The sequence below is a fragment of the Bactrocera dorsalis genome, chromosome 6, assembly GCF_023373825.1.
Source record: "Bactrocera dorsalis isolate Fly_Bdor chromosome 6, ASM2337382v1, whole genome shotgun sequence".
NCBI lineage: Eukaryota > Metazoa > Arthropoda > Insecta > Diptera > Tephritidae > Bactrocera > Bactrocera dorsalis.
The window spans coordinates 17,170,918-17,186,320 of NC_064308.1; positions in this window are offsets into that span (position 1 = coordinate 17,170,918).

Consider the following 15,403-nt stretch of genomic DNA (forward strand, 5'->3'; position numbering starts at 1 on the left):
TCCCTAATTTTAAAAATAAAATTTTGTGTGTTTCACACCTATAGGTTTCAATTTTTTTTTTATTTTTTAGTGGTTACAATAAGCGAACTTAAACTTACGATAGAAAATAAAAAAGTAAAAATTTTGTAAACATTTAGAATAAAGAGGCTCTAAAATAAGAAAGCATTTTTTTTTAAGGAAAATTAAAATTTGGGATGTAAATGTAGGCATTTGTATATATGTATGTAAATAACTATGTTGTGATATTTTTATATATTTTTTATATGAATTGTTATTGTTTTGTTTTATTCGTTATATGTATAATTTTATCGTTTAGTTTTTTTCGTTATACACTTGTTATTGTTATCGTTTTGTTGATTTATGTAAATAAATTTATTAATGGGTGATATAGGCCTATAGGGGAACCGAGCACCCAAAACTAACTTCGGTAACGCGCCGCTTTGCATACCTCCTGGGTGGTGTGGAAAGTGCAATTGGGCATTTTAATTTAAATGCCCAAAAATTCTTATTTTGTTCGATCTGGCCACAATGGAAAATGTTATAAAAAACGCTTATTTTGAGGCGCTCTCACACTGGAATAAGTTGGGCATCCCATTATTCCTGATTTTTACGCCCGAAGACTTAGCACGCGTCTCGCCAGCTCTTGTTTCCTTTTTCGTCGAAATTGTGCCCAAACTCTAAAGAAATTCAGTTCGGTCGTGTGTGGTTGTGCAGTGGCAGCAATAGCAGTGAAGAATAAAGCATACAAATAAAACATATGTATATCTATTGTTGAAGATACACGAAAATCACAATAAACCATATGCATATATTGTACATACGTAGTTAATAAGAAATACAAACATTGTGAATACTAAAGTGCCAACCTGGTGAAGTTTCCCCCGAAACGAAAAATATACGTGAATTGAATTGTTACACTTTTATCTTTAAATTATAAATTTTTTTGTAATTAAGCGCGAACAAAAATGGATATATAATCCAAGGCACACGTAAGTATACCCTGTAAAACTAAGTGCAACGAACAAATGGTCCTTCGAGCCTTTCCGAAAGGCACCTAAGTTAAACACCACAAACAAAAAATAGAAAATTAAAGATTAAAAGATAAAACGAAAAAGTAAAAGTGCAAAAAAAAAAAAAAAAAATTTGCGGGCATACATATTTTTAAATACATAAACGGGCGCGTTATAACATAAAACAATTATACAAAATACATAAACGGGCGCGAAATAAGTAATACAAAAACTAACTAAAGAAAGTAAAAACCAAAGTGCGAATACTGGCTACAAGTGTAAGAATAAAAATACTAAAAAGTGTGTGATAAGAAAACGAAGTACACATGTACATATACATATAAAATACATAGCACATATATAACTAGAGTGCAGTGCAGTGAAAAAAAAACGAAAATTTCGTACATACATACATATGTACGTGCAAAAACCCAAAAACATTTGGCGAAGCAGACAAGGATTTCAAGCAACGTGGGAAGAGAGGAGAATACAAACTCAACACAAAATACATCAGAGAAGAAATAAAAACCAAAAAGAGGAAAACGACTAAGGAGAACACAAAGTATTGCCCAAAAACCTTTGACGGAAGAAAAAGTGAGTCCATTACGTATGCTTGATATACAGTTGAAGCTGTAAGACGGCATACAGCTATTTAGAAATAACCCAACTGTTCTATACGAAAAATCGGTTAGACAGTTCGGTATATACATATGTACTTATGTATAGGTACCGAAATAATTGAAAAAATTTCGGTACCTGCCTATCGCTTATTTTGTGTTTGCAAACACACTGTAGTTTTCCAAAATAAAAAAAAAAAAAAATTTTGCTTTCAAAGTCAAGTATTATTACTTGCATGTTCTGGTGATACCCCTTGGGCTAAAAAAGCAACAAGCAGGATCGCCTATAATAAATAAGCAAAGGCGAGCCAAAAAAGAACATGCAAATACATACATATGTACAAAAATAAGTAAAGGTACTCGATCGTGTAAGAGATACATACATACATATGGGCATATACATACATACAAAGATTTATAGGCAATCGAACTTTCCGCGCCAAATTTTATATGCCGTAATTAATATACATACAGTGTCGGACAAAACATATTGGACTGATGGCTATGAATGCTAAAAACATGTAGTATACCACAAAAATTACAATTTTGGATATCAAAAAAGTACTTAATTATAAAGGCATATTGTTTATTTAGTGAAACAATGAAAAACCATATAATTTTTTTTAATAGTTTACATTTTATACGAAAGAAATTACAAGTACCCAATATTTACTGCGACAAAACATATTGGACTAGTCGGATTTTTTCGTGATAACGGTCGAAAATCCCGTTATTTTCTGACGATTTTGCATTCTCTCCGCAATTTGAACAACGACATAAAAAATCAGCATCATTTTAGTTTAACTAATTTTCTTTATATAAAAAGTTGTGACGTGATTAAAATTCTACTTATTTCGAAGAAATTAATAACAAAAAGTGACCATGGCTAGAAACAAACACTCAATTCTATTAAAACAATTAATTAGTAAAGACTACATGAATGAATTATCACAAAAAGACATTTGTAACAAATTTTATATCAACAAATCCACAGTGACCTTTATTATAAAGAAAGTTAGCCACAGTGGATCTGTGAAAACTAGACATCGTGAAAGAGGACCCAAAGCTAGAACACGACATGATGATTCAAAAAAACTTAGAGAACTAAAACAGATTCCTTATATGTCGGCAGCGAGCGGGTTTAAAGCTTTCAATTTGAAAGTTCAAGCCATACTGTACAAAGAAGAGCGTGTGCAGGTGGGCTAACAAATTATGGGACAACTAAACAACGTTTTATATCAAGAAAAAATCGACAAAGAAGATTACAATTTACTCGGGAACATATCAACTGATCAGTGAAACAATGAAAAACCATTCTTTTCCCTGATGAATCAAAATTTAATTTGAAAAATTCAGACGGAATGAGATGAGTTCGCCAACCAAAAATAAGAGGTCAGATCCCTAATACTGCCAAGGCTCGGTTAAGCATCTTGGAGGTGGCATTATGGAATGAGGATGTTTTTTCCGGGCTTGGCGTTGAACCGCTTCATCGAATCAATTGCAATATGGATCGATTATTATACAAGAATATTTTTGAGAACGTGATGCTTCCCCATGCCAAGGGGTATATGCCACTTTCATGGTCGTTTCAACACGACACGACCCAAAGCCCACGTCGAAACCAGTGGCAAACCGGTTCATAGCTCAAAATATTATTGTCCTAAAGTGGCAAGCTCAATCGCCGGATCTCAATCCTTTTTAAAATTTTTGGTATATAACAAATAGAAGGATAAACAGAGAAGGAGTGAATTGAGATAAAAACAAATTGTTCGAAGCTGAAAAACAAGCCTGGTTAAGCATTCCACAAGTAGTTATTAACAATATTATAACTTCTATGCCAAATAGATGCAGTGAAGTAATAAAAAATTACGGTTATGCTATAAAATATTAAATAACAATCATTATTCCAATATGTTTTGTCGCACTGAATATTGAATATATTTAATTTTTTTCGTATAAAATGGCAAGGAATCAAATAATTTCTACGGTTTTGTATGTTTTCATAAAATAAATAGTTATTCTTCAAATTTAAGCCATTTGTTCATATATAAAATGATAATTGCGAGAATAGGAGCTGGAAATGTAATTCGTTGACATGAGTCCAATATGTTTTGTCCGACACTGTATATTCATGGACATATGGTACATACATAAATCAACTGTAAAATTTTTTTGAAAAACTGTTGTTACATAACTACCTGCCTTCAAGCTTACAATCCCCCCCACCCCCCCCCCCCCCAAACTTATATACACAATAAATATTAAACTCACAATTTATAACGATTATACTAAACGAAATATCTTTTAATTAAATGCAATCGGCCCCCTTACGTCGACATACCCCGACATTTTTGGTCCTATCGAGCCGCGATAATTAAAAGAAAAAGTCTTCGTGGGAATTTTAACAACAACATCAACGTTGGAATTCCAGAACCCAACCCAAAGAGTGCACCTAACAAACAAAAAGCCCGCAAGCTAAATCAACAAATACCCAAACGAGTAACTATAACTAAAAACAAACCGGAAAAAATTTGTAAGTGCAACCCACATATTTTTCAATATAATAATACAATATAAAGTGCAAATCATATTTGTTAAAAAACACCCAATTGTCAAATTGTGTCCTTAAGCCGACTTAAGCACAATTTATTTATTTTATTGGGTTAACAAAAATTTGATCTGCACTATTTAATTATGCACACATATTTTCATATATTTACCCAAGAGAAGAAGTGCAATAATAAAATATATGCATATATTTTGCCGCCGGCCATTGCATTCTTCTAGTTAAACTAAAATTACATATAAATAAATATACATCCGCGAATACCTACGAATAGGGCACCCATCCGCATTATATTTGTTGGTAACGAAAATTGTTAGCGAACAGCACATCAAAAAACAATTACCCAGTAGGAAATTAAAAGGTTACCCAGTAGGAAAAAGTGCAAAACCCTGCAATTTTTTTATTTATCGATTTTTTTTCTACGATTCATAGGAAATTTAATAATTTCCCATCAGTATTAAACTAAATAAATCACTATACAAAAAGTTTTTAAAGTTTGTTTTCTTAAATTTTCGTAACTCTACGCGACTTATTTTTTTCGTTCAACCCAAAGATCAAATATATCTTACCCAAAAATGGAAATAGAAAATTTCAAAATCACAACAACGGATTTAATTGAATTCGTGGAAGACCATCTTCAGACCCAAAGTGAAGATGAATCGGTCTATACCCTAGAAATTAAAAGGGTCGAACTAAATTCGCTTTATGAAAAAGCAAAGCACTCATACGATGCGACCAAAGAATTTCCCGCGAAAGTCATGAAACCATTGATTTCTTTAAAGTGAAAGAAAAATACCGAAAAAATTATCATATGTACCTCTCTTGCTTAGCTTCCATCAACGAAGATACGCGTAAAACACAGGTGTCAACCCAACCCATTAAGGAAAGGACTTCAGAAGCCACAATGATGGATTTCGCTCCTGCAGTTCATCTTTGCGACACCACATCTTTTACGGAGATTACACAACTTGACCCACCTTTCGGGATATGTTTACAGCTCTGTATATCCGTAACCCAAGGATTAGTAATGTTGAAAGACTCTTTCACCTTACTCAGAAGACCCGAGGAGAAGCAAAGCGCACCCCTAACAAATGACGGTTTCATACTTGCCTGGAAAAATGTAGTCGACCAATACGAAAATAAAAGGTTGCAGGTAAACACACAATTAACGACCCTGTTTAACCTACCCCAAGTAACCCAAGAAACCGGTTGTGCTATAAAAAGCTTACAACGTTCGGTTAATAACGTTTTAACCAATTTACACATTCTTGAGATTGACACACAAAGCTGGGATCCGATATTAATATATCTTTGTAGTTCAAAACTACCTAGACAAACTCTCGAAACCTTTGAATATACCCTAGCAGATAATTCAGATATACCGACGTGGACAAATTTCGACAGTTTTTTAACCAACAAATACAAAACCCTCGAATCTGTTGGAAATTTCAAAGCTTCAGTAGCAAAATTACCCCTATTCCACACCGGTACAGTTGAAAGAACAGATGAAAAGAAATATATCACTTTTCATGCTAACGTGGCTGAAACGCAAATTGCTAGACCCTCTAATACTCAAAGGAATACTAATTTCAACTTTACCCAACATAATATAGATACCGAAAGCTGTAAGCTCTGCAAAAAGCAGCACCCTATTCGAGAATGGCCCAAATTTCTCGCAATGAATGTAGAGACACGTATCTCCACAATAAAAAAATATGGTTATTGTTATAACTGCTTGGCCATTTCACATAGCTACAAGAACTGTGTGAGGAAATTCTCCTGTCGTAAGTGTCACAAAAAACACAATACTCTGATACACAGAGAATCCAGCTTTCGACCTGAATCCACTCCGGAAATACCAAACGTCACTAGTTCGAACCCTGAAAACGTTTCAAGTACCGCACTACCCACCCAAAGCACAAATATAAATCTGCAATCCTAACAACTATACAGTCCACTAAATCATCAACCCAAGACCCACCCAACCCAAGTAGGAAGCAAATATTACACGGTATTGCAATGGTGCAAATAGAACATAATGGCCAGCGATATTCCGCGAGTGCTTTTATTGATTCAGGATCGGAAGCCACATTTATATCTCGAAGACTTCAGAGAAGTTTGGATATACCCAGCCACTCTGTATCAGCCCAAGTTACCGGACTAAACAATGCACTTTTAGCAACACCAACGAATATTTGTGAAATCACGCTTTGCTCACCCTTAAACTCAAATTATAAGCTATCAGCACAGGCATTTATATTATACTAAACAGCCTAACTGATAATTTACCCTCATACCCCATAGATCTAATGCAGTGTCTTAAAAATCTTGGATTCACTTTAGCCGACACCCAATTTCACAAACCCAGACCCGTGGATATACTAATCGGTAGTGATATCTATCCAAGTATTTTACTCAATGGAGTAAAGAGAAACGTACTAGGTTCACTCTTAGCTCAAGAGACAGAATTCGGATTGATATTGTCCGGACCCATAACCCAACCCTCCTAAAATTCCGCCATAGTTTCATTTCACAATAAAATGAACCCTGAGAATCTACTCACACGTTTTTGGGAGGTGGAGGAAATCCCAAAGGAATCCGTAGTTTCCAAATCGGACCAAATTTGTGAGGAAATTTTCCAAAAAACTATCCGTCGTAATCCAGATGGGCGCTATATAGTAACCCTACCCTTCAAAGAACCCGACAATATTGATATCGGATACTCTAGACATATAGCGTTGGCCTAATTCCTCAGAAATGAACGATTTTTACTTAAAAAACCCGAAGTGAAGGCAGAATATGACAAAGCAATTATGGAATATTTGGAACTCGGACAAATGAAGAAAGTAGAATATGACCCTTCTGCTAAGGCGACCCAGTATTACTTACCACACCACGCAGTCATTAAACCCGATCGTATAACCACGAAATTGCGTGTGGTATTTAATGCATCTTGCCCCACGTCAAATAACAAAAGCTTAAATGACGTCTTACATATCGGGCCTACTTTACAGAAAGATCTTGTTATTCTGATCACAAATTGGCGACTCTTCCAAATCGTATTTAATGCGGATATTCAGAAAATGTACCGGCAAATACTCGTAGACCCTAATCATACTCGGTTCCAAAGGATACTATTTAGGAAGTCCCCGGAAGACACAATAGAAGACTTCGAATTGCAAACAGTCACGTTCGGCATAAATTGTACGCCGTATCTAGCGATCCGTACCCGCTTGAAGTTAGCCGATAATATAGAAGAAACCCACCCATTAGCAGCCAAAATACTTCGCCAGAAAATGTATGTAGACGATATTTTAGCTGGAACACATGACCTGACCACGGCAAAGTCAGCACGAGATGAACTCATTTCCGCTCTGAAGTCCCCAGGATTCACTCTGCGAAAATTGACCTCCAATGACCCACACATTCTGAAAGGACTTCCATAGGATCATCTTTTAGAGACGGAAACACTCAACCTTTCGGAACCCGAGAACACCAAAACCCTGGTCATTCGATGGAACACCAAAAAGGATTCATTTTTCTTCCTCGTCAACCCAATGGAGAAAAAACCCGCATACACCAAACGTGAAGTTTTATCAGCCATAGCAAAATTGTTTGACCCAGCCGGTTGGCTTAGTCCAATAATAATCACTGCAAAAACAATAATGCAACAAATATGGGTAGATAAATCTGACTGGGATAAAAGCCTCAACCTCACGAAATAACCCCGGAAGAGTTCAAAACAACTCGAATGAAGTTAATTATTCACACCCAAAAAACACATTTCAGAGAAGAATATGATGCATTGACTCGTAAAACCCAAATACACAGGAAAAGTTCATTATTGACTTTAAATCCATTCATTGACCCTGAAGGAGTTATGCGAAGTGACGGAAGATTAACCAATTCCGCAGCACTATCATATAATGAGCGTCACCCTATCCTATCATAGTCGTATGACAAAATTACTAACTCAATTTACCCATTTAGCAACGTTACACGGCGGAAATCAGCTAGTTCTTCAACTCCTAAGGACAGAATTCTGAATACCCAAAGCAAAGATGCTGATTAAAACAATAATTCATCAATGCAAAACGTGCATTATACACAACAAGGCTCAACAAACCCAAATAATGGCAGCTCTTCCACTGGCATCGACTAAGCAGACCCTAGAACCCACATTGAAGATCCACTTAAGTTGCGATGGTGAATGGATTAAAGTTCTAGCCGTTTTGAACCCCACCTTTAAAATTACGAATATAGCGGCCGAACTCGTCAAAAAATTCAAACTACCAATTGCATACCTCAACACTTATCGTATTTGAAGCATAAAAATTAGCTCAAATAATGACCCAAAGTTTTGTCTGGAATGTAACGCAGTTATCACCCACAACTTACCCAAAAAACCATGAGCGAAACTTAAGTGACGATGTGCAAATGCGCTTTGAACACTTAGTTCTCGCTGACCCTCAATTCCACAGCAACGAAAAGCTAACGTTGGAGATTGGAGCGGATATCTACCCACACATTATCAGAAGTGGACTCTTCAAACCAGACAATGGTACAATGGTAGCGCAGAATACAGCATTTGGTTGGACCCTTACTGGCACCATATAACCCTAAGTATACTGCTGATAAATACTCAAAAAATCTCAATTTTCAATACCCAATCAATTACCCTATTAATACTAAAATTATTTCGCAGATTCTGCAAGGTGGCCGGGATGTTTAATCCAAACAAATACTCCTCTGCATTACTCCCACAAATTACATAAAGTAATAGAGGCGTAATGCAGAGGAATATCAATCGCCCCAACTTAATTCAGCAGGCGAAAAAGGACAAAAGAGAATAACTTTCCCGCGCTTTTTGCCTTAAGGCATATTATTATCCCGCCAATACAACAAGTGAAACACAAGCGAATAGTGAGACATTCAATAAATAAAAGACAGTGAACACGGAGAACAAAACTAAGCGAAATTTACTAGTATTCTACAAAGTTATTATTAACAAACAAACACAAGTGTACCAAGTGATATATCCAAGTGAACAAACACAGGAAAAACCCTCAACTCATCATTACAACCACAAATCTCAACCCAGGAATAAAGGAATTTAAAGGAAAAATTTGAGAGATTTCTTGTGAGGCATATTTTGTGAGGCTATTCTTGCTCAAACCTCATAAGAAAAAAGCTTAAAAAAGTCACCACGTGAGGAAAAAAGCTTTTAGCTGTCAAACGGCTGTTTTAAGAAAAATAAGCAAACAAAAAAGTACACAAGAATGGATAATCAGCATATGTAAGTAATTTTGCAAATTTTAAATATATATATATATATATATACAATAACTAGCTGACCCCGCAGCCGTTGTCCTGCGTGAAATTATGTAAAGGGTGATTTTTTAAGAGCTTGATAACTTTTTTTTAAAAAAAAACGCATAAAATTTGCAAAATCTCATCGGTTCTTTATTTGAAACGTTAGATTGGTTCATGACATTTACTTTTTGAAGATAATTTCATTTAAATGTTGACCGCGGCTGCGTCTTAGGTGGTCCATTCGGAAAGTCCAATTTTGGGCAACTTTTTCGAGCATTTCGGCCGGAATAGCCCGAATTTCTTCGGAAATGTTGTCTTCCAAAGCTGGAATAGTTGCTGGCTTATTTCTGTAGACTTTAGACTTGACGTAGCCCCACAAAAAATAGTCTAAAGGCGTTAAATCGCATGATCTTGGTGGCCAACTTACGGGTCCATTTCTTGAGATGAATTGTTGTCCGAAGTTTTCCCTCAAAATGCCCATAGAATCGCGAGCTGTGTGGCATGTAGCGCCATCTTGTTGAAACCACATGTCAACCAAGTTCAGTTCTTCCATTTTTGGCAACAAAAAGTTTGTTAGCATCGAACGATAGCGATCGCCATTCACCGTAACGTTGCGTCCAACAGCATCTTTGAAAAAATACGGTCCAATGATTCCACCAGCGTACAAACCACACCAAACAGTGCATTTTTCGGGATGCATGGGCAGTTCTTGAACGGCTTCTGGTTGCTCTTCACCCCAAATGCGGCAATTTTGCTTATTTACGTAGCCATTCAACCAGAAATGAGCCTCATCGCTGAACAAAATTTGTCGATTTCGAACATTTCGAACCGAACACTGATTTTGGTAATAAAATTCAATGATTTGCAAGCGTTGCTCGTTAGTAAGTCTATTCATGATGAAATGTCAAAGCATACTGAGCATCTTTCTCTTTGACACCATGTCTGAAATCCCACGTGATCTGTCAAATACTAATGCATGAAAATCCTAACCTCAAAAAAATCACCCGTTAGTTTGAAATGAAAAGAAAGTTAAATTTATAATTTCATTTTTTTTTTTCAATGTAACGCAGCTTTATAAACAACATTTTTCGGTTTCTGTTCCGGTGTACAGAAAAGATGGTTTTCCAAGTCGTGTGCACGCTACGGCCATGTGAAAAACATAGTATTTCCAAAATTATGCTTCACACTATGCGACTATCTTTAGGTCTTCTTGACTGTCATCTCAAATTCAATTTTTACTGAAAACGGAATACGTTTGAACTGAAATGGCAAATCGTTAGAATTCAAAGGAATTCGTAGGATAAAGCATTCTGTCCCTTTGTACTCGATACGTGCGTCACAATCAATCGGGTTCCATTACACAGTTTCGGCGCATGAAGATTGGGAAACACAATAAGACAGATCCTACTTTCAGACGCAAATGATGCGGTGGCATACCAAGCCTGTCCAAAGAATTTAGGAATACCACTCGATAATTCACGGCATCGTCTTCATAGTCAAGACGATCGATCGATTTGTATGAGGTCCCGGAACATGACTTTGAGTCTTCCAGTTGAAGTCAACAACATCGGTATTTTTGGCAGCTAACATTGTGCGTGCACTTAAGGAATCTTAGTTATGATAATTTGGCCAATGTCCGAACATTTGTGATGAGTTCATCCTTCGTGAATTGATAAAGGGAAGATGGAATTGATATCGAACCACCGGAAGTATCAACCGAAACTGAACCATTTCCAATTTTTAGCGAAGACGTTGTAAAATGTCTTTGACAATGTCGAGGTTTATATCGAAAAGTATGCGAACTTCATTTTCATTGCAGTGATTAGCGTGTTCCAGCATTTGATTATAATTAATAAATAGCAACCGAAGGTAGAAACAATCGTCGTTTTTCGGGTGGATTGTGTAAATTCGTCCTAATGCATTAGTTGACAAGACACCTGGATGTGAATCTACTGGTTGGCCTTGCTTTCTGTGTAACTATTCGATGATGCATTCCATGTACAATATCATGGTATTTTCGAATAGAGCAATGTTCTCACAAACACATCACTGACGAAAGTTAAGAAAAAACTTATAAATGTTAATTTTGTTGCTGGCGATGTTTCCACTGGCTATACTGTATTCTCTGGGATGAAATATACTCTTTGGCCATTCTCCAAATTAACTGCGAGACGCACAACAGTCGGAAAACATGAATTGCAAAACTAAATACCCTACAAAGCGCTTTATTGCAGTTCATGTATTGACCGTATAGTTCAAGACCAATAATCGCCATGTTGCTTTGGTGACGTACTTACAAACGTATTTTATCGATTACACCAAACTGAAATACTCAACATTGACATGAATTATGAATGTGAATTATGTTGTGTGTGTCATGTGTTGTCAACTTCGATACTCACGCCTCTAAATTGAATGCTAAATGTTCTGCCATTGTCTGGTGAGCAACGCCGATAGAGTGGATATCCATCATTTCTAGCTTGTGTTTCCGAAAGAAAAGTACGTGGATACTGTGTCGTGCATTTATTGACAGACATTCAAACCGAAGTGGGGTTGTGGTGTCCGCAAGGTCCATGAACCTTATTGGTTTTCATCACTTCGTATAATACTGGATCTTTCTTTGCATCAGGAATTGCCGCATTATTGAATGATTTCATCAATTTGATCTGGTGTAACCACCTTCCACCATCCAAAGAAGAATGTGTGCGTGCGGCAAACCTCTCTTTTGTCACTTAACAGAGTACATCGCATCTAACAGCACCATATATGCGTTGCTTCAAGATAATGCCATCGAAGCTGTTGAAAAGTCTTGCTATGACATAGTGAGGATCGCTTTCTGATTGATCGCGACCCATAATACCGCACGTATATCATCGCATCCTGGGAGTACTCGTTCATGTGGCTTAGGCTGCTAATGTATGTTGATGCCAAAAAGAACGCCGACCTCTTCATGGCATCGTGACAAATTGCAAGCTGTAATTGAACACTTTGTGTGAAACACACATAACATTTTCAACGGAATAATTTTCAAAAATTTTTGAAGCAAACGCCAAATTTGAAAGATTTAAATAATTGAAAAACAAAACAAAAAATTGAATAAAAAAATTTGTATGGAAAAAATTAACTTTTTGGAATTTTTAAATTTTCCGACTTTTCCTCATGAAAGACATACAGGTTCTTTATTTCTAAACCTTTCCCGATCCACGACGAACAACCTTTTAAAATTTCATCAATATTGGTTCAGCCGTTCTCTTAGCGTTACTAACGAACAAACATTCATTCGTTTGTATGAGAAAAAGAATAGGGCTGTTTTCAGGGGTTTTCTGGCAATTATTCGAATTTTTTTCTCCGCAGAAACCATCCCTGAATGTCAACGAACATTATAAGAAAGAATCATCATTTGGTTCAGTCGTATGAAAGTTATGAGCGTACATACATTTTGGCGATTCATTTTTATTTATATAGATTTCATATATTCCTAGGCATACAAAAACGGAATGGACAACTTAGGAGCAGCTGCAACATTACATAATGTTTTGCAAGCAGCATCCTGAGTTGCAACGGGGGAAGCTAACTGCGACCAACCCTCAAGGGCTGCAAATACTTTGGTCGGAGTTAGCAGATAATTTAAATGCTTTAAGAGGTCCAACTCGGTCGGCAGCCAAGTGGAGGGAGGTAAGTTCATAAATGCTTGTGTATGTTTCACATTATTAAAATATGTTTCCATAGTCATTGATGCATTGGAAACATCAGTTGCGATCGCGAGCGCGCAAACTGAAGGCACATGCGCAAGCGACTGGTGGAGGCCCTCCGATAAATGGAATGAGCGAATTCGAGGAGCAAGCTATTTCAACTTTTAGAGCAGCAGCGGTGGATGGATTGCCGGGTGTTGCGACTTTGGGTCACAAGGTAATATTTTAATTTAATATTTGTCGGACTATATATGAGGCAATAATTGGTCCGTTTTATACTTACAGGTTTTGCCGTTGTATTTAAATACAGTCACATCGCCTGCTCCAGCGCCAACACCAACAACTGTCAATGTGTTTTTACGTGAGTATCTGCCTACGAAGGCTCAAATCCATGGTGTTTTCTATTTCTAGAAACACGCAGATCAGTATAACGCGCCGATCAAAGCCCCAAAGCATAAGTGCATGCACAACACCATACAATGGGAGAACCAAAGCATAGTGCTCCACATACACCTATACCTTGGTTCCAATCGGTTCGGGTGAAAACCAAAGGAAACACCCTATCCACCTTGGTCGGGTTCGAGGCCTACCCAAACCTTTGCCGTACTCTGGGTCCGGCACCCACCGGCAGTGCGACTCCACATTGGACAAAAGCCCTTCCTGCATTTAGGTTGAAACCACAGCCACCACGAATCTCCCCAAAGGGCCGAACCCAATGAGCAGATTGGAGCGAACTCCAAAGGCAAACTGCTCCCCGTAGTACCATGTTTTAGACTTTGGTGTGACCTGTATATCACAGTATCACCTGTGACCTACTGCCAGTCGGGGACCCCAAGAACTCCAAGGAGCTCTTAAGGACCCGGCTGTATGATGTGTTATGTGTCATTTCATTTTTGTGATTGTCATACAATCGCAAACCCATTCAAAGAATATGATTTCATTTCAATATAGCACTTTTCTGACATCTCTGACCATGCCGACATTCAATTAAACCAGACATGTGAATGTCGGACATAGTGCATTTGGATTTTAGTCGCCTCTTACGACAGGCATGCCTTACCGCGGGAATATTCTTTTCCCAACCCCGTAGGGAACGCCAACACCAACAGTCACATCCAGCACCCTCGCTAGCAGTCACATCGCCTGCTCCAGCTTTTCCTGCTCTGACTTTAAATTTTTCTTCCTCGCCATCACCTCATTTTTCTTCCTCACCATCACCTCCATCTTCTTCCTTATCTCCTCCCATCTTATCTTCTCCTATGCCATCTCCTTCTTACATCCCTCCTGAAAAATTGACTGCAGCGAAGATGCTTGGGACAGTGCTAAAGAAAATGGAGGATCGGGAAAAGCGAGAGGAGGAGACCATTGCTCTATAAAGAAAAATTGTAGAGCAAAATGTGCAGATGACAGGGGTGCTGACCCAAATGACAAAAGCACTAACCTCGCTGTCAGAGGTTATGTCTAAATTGTCTGAAAAATTAGATAAGTAATAATAAAAATGTAAAAAAATAAAAAAAATTGAAATAAAAATGTAAAAAAATTAAAAAAATTAAATAAAATAAAATAAATTTTTTAATAAATAAAATAAAATACATTTTTTAATAAATAAAATAAAATAAAATAAAATGAATTATTTAAACATATGTATGTAGATGTCTTTTTATTCATTCTTAGAGGAAGTAAAATGTACAGAGACAGTAAGTAACTTACATACTAACTATATGTACATATGTACTTATATTTATAGTACATAACTCCACTGGAAATATATGTATACATATGTGTATTATAAAGACATGATGTAACGTTCTCTTACTCTAGCACCCTCCCTAAATTTGGGGTTTTCGAAAACAATTTCGGTGTCTTGTGATTCTTCTAAAACTTCTTCGAAGCCAAGGTCTGCAGCCACACCATGCTTCAGTAAAATGTTGTGAAGAATTGTACACGCGTAAATAACCAAAGACGCTTTTTCAGGGCTGTAATGAAGAATGCGGTGCTTTGAGAGGCATCGGAATCGTGACTTCAAAACACCAAAAGCTCTCTTGATGGTAATACGTGCTTTGGCGTGCAACTTATTGTAACACACTTCCCTTGCATTTGAAGGTTCAGCGACTGGTGTTAACAGCCATGGCTCCAATGGATATCCTTGGTCACCTAACAACCACGATTCACTTTGCGTGTTATAGGTACTTATGAGATGCATGG